Source organism: Penaeus vannamei, chromosome 8 (genome assembly GCF_042767895.1).
Source record: "Penaeus vannamei isolate JL-2024 chromosome 8, ASM4276789v1, whole genome shotgun sequence".
In the NCBI taxonomy this organism is placed as follows: Eukaryota; Metazoa; Arthropoda; class Malacostraca; order Decapoda; family Penaeidae; genus Penaeus; species Penaeus vannamei.
The window spans coordinates 1,408,104-1,414,767 of record NC_091556.1 but is presented as its reverse complement, the minus strand read 5'-3'; the positions used below and the strand labels follow the sequence as shown (position 1 = coordinate 1,414,767).

Below are 6,664 nucleotides of genomic sequence, written 5' to 3'. Positions count from 1 at the left end.
TAAAAGTGAAAAAAATGATTGCATGATATTAGTTATGATGATAATACTGCTGCCAGTAAAAACAACCAGAGCTGTTAAAGAAAGAAAGAGAATGAGTGAGAGGAGGAATGAAAAGGAGAAAGGGATCGGGAAGAGGGGGAGGAGAAAAAATTCTAAAATAATAGAACCACTGCAGTAAGAATGAAGTGATAATGAAGATAAAAACTAGAATAAGAACAATAATGATGATGATAGTGCAACTACCACCAATGGTTATGAAAGCATAGTTGAGATAATGATAATGAGAATGGAAATAAGGCATAATGAACAAAATTAGTGAAAGTAATGATAATAATGATAATGACAATTATCATTGCAGGGTAGTAATAATACTGTTGTCAGAAATAATAATTATATTAAAGAAAGTGAGTGAGAGGAGGGGGGAGAAAGAGAAAAGGATGGAGGAGATAAGGAGACAGAGAGAGGGAGAGGGGGTGTTACTGAGATATAGTGATAGTGTGATAGCTAGGGATGAAGATAGAGAAAAGAGGGAGGAGGATGGAGAGGGAGAGAAAAGAGTAATTTTTGGTAATTCAAATTTTGTGGGAATATTTTTCGTGGCGAATTTGCTTTTGGAACTCTCTCCCTTTCTCTTTCTTTTAAACTTATACTCACAAATTGAACGTAAACAGGTGAAAACATTACGAAAATATATACAGATAAGCAAACAGAAAAGACGAGTGTAAAAAGCAAATTTAAATATTAAGACAAATATGTGTATTAAAAAATGCGGGGACTTGTTCTCCGTCGGGGATCGACCCAGAGTCTGTGGGTCTAAAGTCACTCACTCACTCTCTCTCTCTCTCTCTCTCTCTCTCTCTCTCTCTGTCTCTCTCTCTCTCTCTCTCTCTCTCTCTCTCTCTCTCTCTCTCTCTCTCTCTCTCTCTCTCTCTCCTGCCGACATTTCACATCTTCTGTAGACTTGTCCGTTATTCAAGAAAAAAATGGTGTGGCATAAACAGATATATAAATAAATAACATGTAAATGCACTTTCAAGTAAGAAGATAAAGGCAGATAAGCAATCAGAAAGAACAGAAATGTTAAGGAGTTTGTAAGCAAATTTAGATATTAAAAATTCGTACATAAAATGCCTTTGTACGTGGTCTCCGTTGGGAATCGAACCCGAGTCTGTCGCTTTGAAGGCGACCATGCTAACCACTGCACCACGGAGACATAACATAAGTGATGAATTTGGTTTTATTAGATTTGCATAGTGCTCATGTAGGTTATGCTACATATGTGTGAATTCATGTGTTGTTTGTTTCTCTCTCTCTCTCTCGCAATGTAGTCTATGTAATTTAATTTTATGCTTTAATGATTTAATAATAGAATTCTTAGATAATACATTTTATTATCATTGTAGCAATATGGAGTGTACATTCCTAGAAGTATCTATGTCTACCATGGGTTAAAATTAATAGAAACTGGAAAATAATACTTCAGTCCCATCGATTTAGATAAAATTATCAACCTCGCCATATCCACTCTGTTCTTGGCTCCTTTAAAATACCCAATAATAATGAAATCAGGGCCTGGGTGCCCCGCCCTCGCAAGGACTGTCTCTAAATTGCCCTCATGAGACGCGGAAAACAATACTGGAATTTTACATTTGTTCAGGATGATTCCACATCGGTACTGGTATGGAATACTTGCCTGTCACTATTTTACATGTTGTCAAACGTTAATCAAGCCGTTTCCTTGTTGCTTACTGTAGTTTTTCCTTCAATAAGTACAAATGGCCCCCGCGCCTTCACAACTGACGCTGCATCCGTCCTTCTCTCACCTTTATTAAATTCTTTTCTAAAAGTGAATTGTTCTGTGGATACAAATTCACGCAGACAAGACAAACGATTGTAATAAAGGTAATTTAGGATTAAACTTATTCAAATTTGCTGTGAATGTATAAAATATTTGATGAATATCTAGTGGGAAAGGAGAAAGAATGAAATTGATTTAAGTTGTCTATTTGTGTTTTGCAACTGAACACACACACACACACTAAAACTAATAAGGCCACAGAATCAATAGAAATAGCAAAAAAATAATTGAAATATATATATATATATTTTATGATTCATTGTGTATGGTATCTTTTCTCCCGTCCCCAAAACAATAAAAAAGAGATAGTTGGCGGAAATACCTGACTCTCATGCGTCATGTCATGTCTATTGTCTATCGTGAATATTTTTGATTTTGATTTCCCAAATAATAGATTCTGGTTGAAAGAATTCTTTGTTTTCCTTCAACTCCTCGAAGACTTGTAGTAAGACAGAACTGTACTTCCTCCAGGTGGGGCTGGAACTGATGCATTCCTTTGCTTCTGATCTTTGGAAGGTAGGAGGTGCACTTGTCTTATTTTGGTGCTGGGGATTCTCTCTCTCTCTCTCTCTCTCTCTCTCTCTCTCTCTCTCTCTCTCTCTCTCTCTCTCTCTCTCTCTCTCTCTCTCTCTCTCTCTCTCTCTCTCTCTCTCTCTCTCTCTCCTCCTGCCGACATTTCATCTGCGGCATAAATAGGTATAAATAAATAAATAACATATAAATTTACTTTCAAGTAAGAGGATAATGGCAGATAAGCAACCAAAAGAATGTAAGTGTGTAAGAGATATTTAGATATCGAAACAAATTCATAAAAAAGGGACAGTGAGGTCTCCGTCGGGGATCGAACCCGAGTCTGTCGCTTTATAGGCGACCGTGCTAACCACTGCACTACGGACATATAACATCACAACGAAATTTAATTTTATTAGCTTTGCATAGTGTTTAAGAAAATCGATAAAGACAGAAAAAACAGGTGGGATATATTGGTAAAGAACTGTCTCTATCTCTCTCTTTCGCTCTCTCTCTCTCTCTCTCTCTCTCTCTCTCTCTCTCTCTCTCTCTCTCTCTCTCTTTCTTTCTTTCTTTACACGCACACACACATATGAGCGTAAACAGATCAGCAAAACTAACCAAAATAAAAAAATATATATATAAAATAAAATAATAGATAAATAATAACTGTAAAGTAAGAGAATAGAGGCAGATAAGCAACCAGAAAGAAAAACGGAAATATTGATTTATGCAAATTTAGAGTAAAACGAATTCGTGCATAGAAGTAAAAATTCTGAAGATCTAGTCTCCGTCGGGAATCGAACCCGAGTCTGTCGCTTTAAAGGCGACTGTCCTACCCGCTATATCACAGAGACATACAATAAGTGTGAAATTAAGTTTTATTTGATTTGCATAGTGCTTATGTAGGTTATGCTTCATGTATTGGGTGAATTTATGCCTTTGTGTCTCAATTCATGTGTCTTTATGTCTGTCTCTCATCAACACACACACACTACTAATATTAATAATGATGGTAAAGATAATTGCTTTCATGATATTAAACAATCGTAATTACAATAATAGTGAAATAAATGATTGCATGATATTAGTTATGATGATAATACTGCTGCCAGTAAAAACAACCAGAGCTGTTAAAGAAAGAAAGAGAATGGGTGAGAGGAGGAAGGAAAAGGATAAATAGACGGGGGAGAGGGGGAGAAGGAGAAAGAAAGAGATTCTAAAATAATATTAGAACCACTGCAGTAAGAATGAAGTGATAATGAAGATGAAAACTAGAATAAGAACAGTAAAGATGATGATGGTACAACTACCACCAATGGTTTTGAAAGAATAGAATAAGGCATAACCAACAAATTTAGTGAGAGTAATGATAATAATGACAATGATAATGATTATGACATGATAGTAATAATACTGCTGCCAGAAATGATAATTATATTAGTTAAAGAAAGTGAGTGAGAGGAGAGGGGAGAAAGAGAAAGGGATGGAGGAGAGGTGAGGAGATAGAGAGAGGGAGAGGGGGGGGGTGTAACTGAGATATAGAAAGAGTGATAGTGTGATAGCTAGGAATGAAGAGAGAGATGAAGGGAGAAGGGAATGGAGAGGAAGAGAAAAGAGTCATTTTTCGTAATTCAAATTTTTGTGGGAATATTTTTCGTGGCTAATTTGCTTTTGAACTCTCTCCCTTTCTCTTTCTTTTAAACATTTACTCACATATTGAACGTAAGCAGGTGAAAACAAAACAAAATATATACATGCACTTTCAAGAGAATAAAGGCAGATAAGCAAACAGAAAAGACGAGTGTGTAAGCAAATTTAAATATTAAGACAAATTTGTACATAAAAAATGCGGGAAGTTGGTCTCCGTCGGGGATCGAACCCGAGTCTGTCGGTTTAAAGTCTCTCTCTCTCTCTCTCTCTCTCTCTCTCTCTCTCTCTCTCTCTCTCTCTCTCTCTCTCTCCCTCTCTCTCTCTCTCTCTCTCTCTCTCTCTCTCTCTCTCTCTCTCTCTCTCTCTCTCTTTCTCTCTCTCTCTCTCTCTCTCTCTCTCTCTCTCTCTCTCTCTCTCTCTATCTCTCTCTCTCTCTCTCTCTCTCTCTCTCCCCCCCCCTCCTGCTGACATTTCATCTTCAGACTTGTCCGCTATTCAAGAAAAAAAAAAAAAAAATGGTGTGACATAAACAGATATAAATAAATAACATGTAAATTCACTTTCAAGTAAGAGGATAATAGAAGATAAGCAACCAAAACAATGTTTGCGAGTGCGTAAGCAAATTTAAATATTGAAACAAATTCATAAAATTTGAAAGTGGTCTCCGTCGGGGATCGAACCCAAGTCTGTCGCTTTAAAGGCGACCGTGCTAACCTCTGCACTACGAATACATAAGATAAAGGAAGAGTTTTATCAGATTTATTAAGTGTTAATGTAGATTACTCTGGTCTACGTGCATGTCTATTCATGTATGTTTTTGTTTTGCAATTCACCTTATATGCATGTATGTATGCACACACACACACAGTCACTACCAATACTAATAATAAGGGTAAAAAATACATTCATGATAATAAACAAATATAATTACAATAATGGTGATAAAAGTGATAACATGATTTTGGTTATGAGGATAGTTAATTATTATGCCATAATAGTAATAATACTGCTGCCAGAAATAATAATTATATTAAAGAAAGTGAGTGAGAGGAGGGGGGAGAAAGAGAAAGGGATGGAGGAGAGGAGGAGGAGATAGAGAGAGGGAGAGGGGGTGTTACTGAGATATAGAGTGATAGTGTGATAGCTAGGGATGAAGAGAGAGAAAGGAGGGAGGGGGATGGAGATGGAGAGAAAATAGTAATTTTGTGGGAATATTTTTCGTGGCCAATTTGCTATTGAACTCTCTCTCTCTCTCTCTCTCTCTCTCTCTCTCTCTCTCTCTCTCTCTCTCTCTCTCTCTCTCTCTCTCTCTCTCTCTCTCTCTCTCTCAATGTTGTCTATGCAATCTATTTTTATGTTTTACTGATCTAATAAATATAATTCTCAAATAATGCATTTTATTCCCATTGTAGCAATATGGTGTGTACATTTTTAGAATTATCTCTGTTTACCATACGTTAAAAGGTATTAAAAATTGGAAAATGATGAAAATAAAAATATTCTAATGCGATGTGTTATCATAGGCCTATAATCACAGTCATACTTCAGTCCCATCGATTCAGATAAAATTATCAACCTCGCCATGTCCACTCTCTTCTTGGCTCTCACCTCTATACATTTCTTTTCTTAAAGTAAATGGACGCAGAAGAGCGATTGTGATAAAACTTTAATGTATATAAGAATGACTAGATTTTGTAGGATTAAACGCATTCAAATTTGCTGTCTAATGCACAAGGAGAACTAGTGAGAGCGAAATTGAGTGGTCTATGTGCATGTCTATTCGTGCATGATTCTGTTTTGCAATTCACCTTATATGTATGTATGTATGCACACATATATGTGTATGCACACACACACACACACACACACACACACACACACACACACACACACACACACACACACACACACACACACACAGAGTCACTGCCAATACTAATAATGATGGTAAAAATTACATTCATGATAATAAACAAATGTATTTACAATAATGGTGATAAAAGTGTGAGAGGAGGAGGGTAAAGGAGAAAGAGATGGGAGAGGAGAGAGAGAGGGGGGGAAGAAGGAAGAAGAGAGTGGAGAAAGGGGGAGGGAAAAGGAGAAAGAGATGGGAGAGGAGAGAGAGAGGGGGGAAGAAGGAAGAAGAGAGGAGAAAGGAGGGGGGGGGGGGGGAGAAGGAGCCATTTTTCGAAATTCAATTTTTTGTGGGATGAATACTTTTCGAGGCCAATTTGCAAGAGGATAATGGCAGATAAGCAACCAAAAAGAGATACTGTTGATGAGTGTGCTTAAAAGATAAATCATATGGTTTCCGTCTGGAATCGAACCCGAGTCTGTCAATTTAAAGTCAACCATGCTTACCACTGCACCACGGAGACATGCTTAATAGAGTTATTTAGAAGTATAATAAAAATTATAATGATTATGAAGGTTACTCTCTTTTTTTACTCTCGCTAACTCTCTCTGTTTCTCTCTCTCTCTCTTTCTCTCTCTCAATGTAGTCTATGCAATCTAGTTTTATGCTTTAATGGTCTACTTAATATAGTTCTTAAATAATAAAATTTATTATCGTTGTACCAATACAGTGTGTATATTCTTAGAATTATTTTTGTCTGCCGTGGGTTAAAAATCGTAGAAACTGGA

The 6,664-nt window shown here is 36.6% G+C and overlaps 1 non-coding gene across 1 annotated transcript; it reads right to left on the bottom strand.

Moving 5' to 3' along the window:
- Nucleotides 1-2,684: 2,684 nt before the first annotated feature.
- On the bottom strand, nt 2,685-2,754 carry TRNAY-AUA (transfer RNA tyrosine (anticodon AUA)). Its single transcript has one exon. It is a non-coding gene; the product is annotated as a tRNA-Tyr (tRNA).
- Between the last annotated feature and the right edge of the window lie 3,910 nt (nt 2,755-6,664).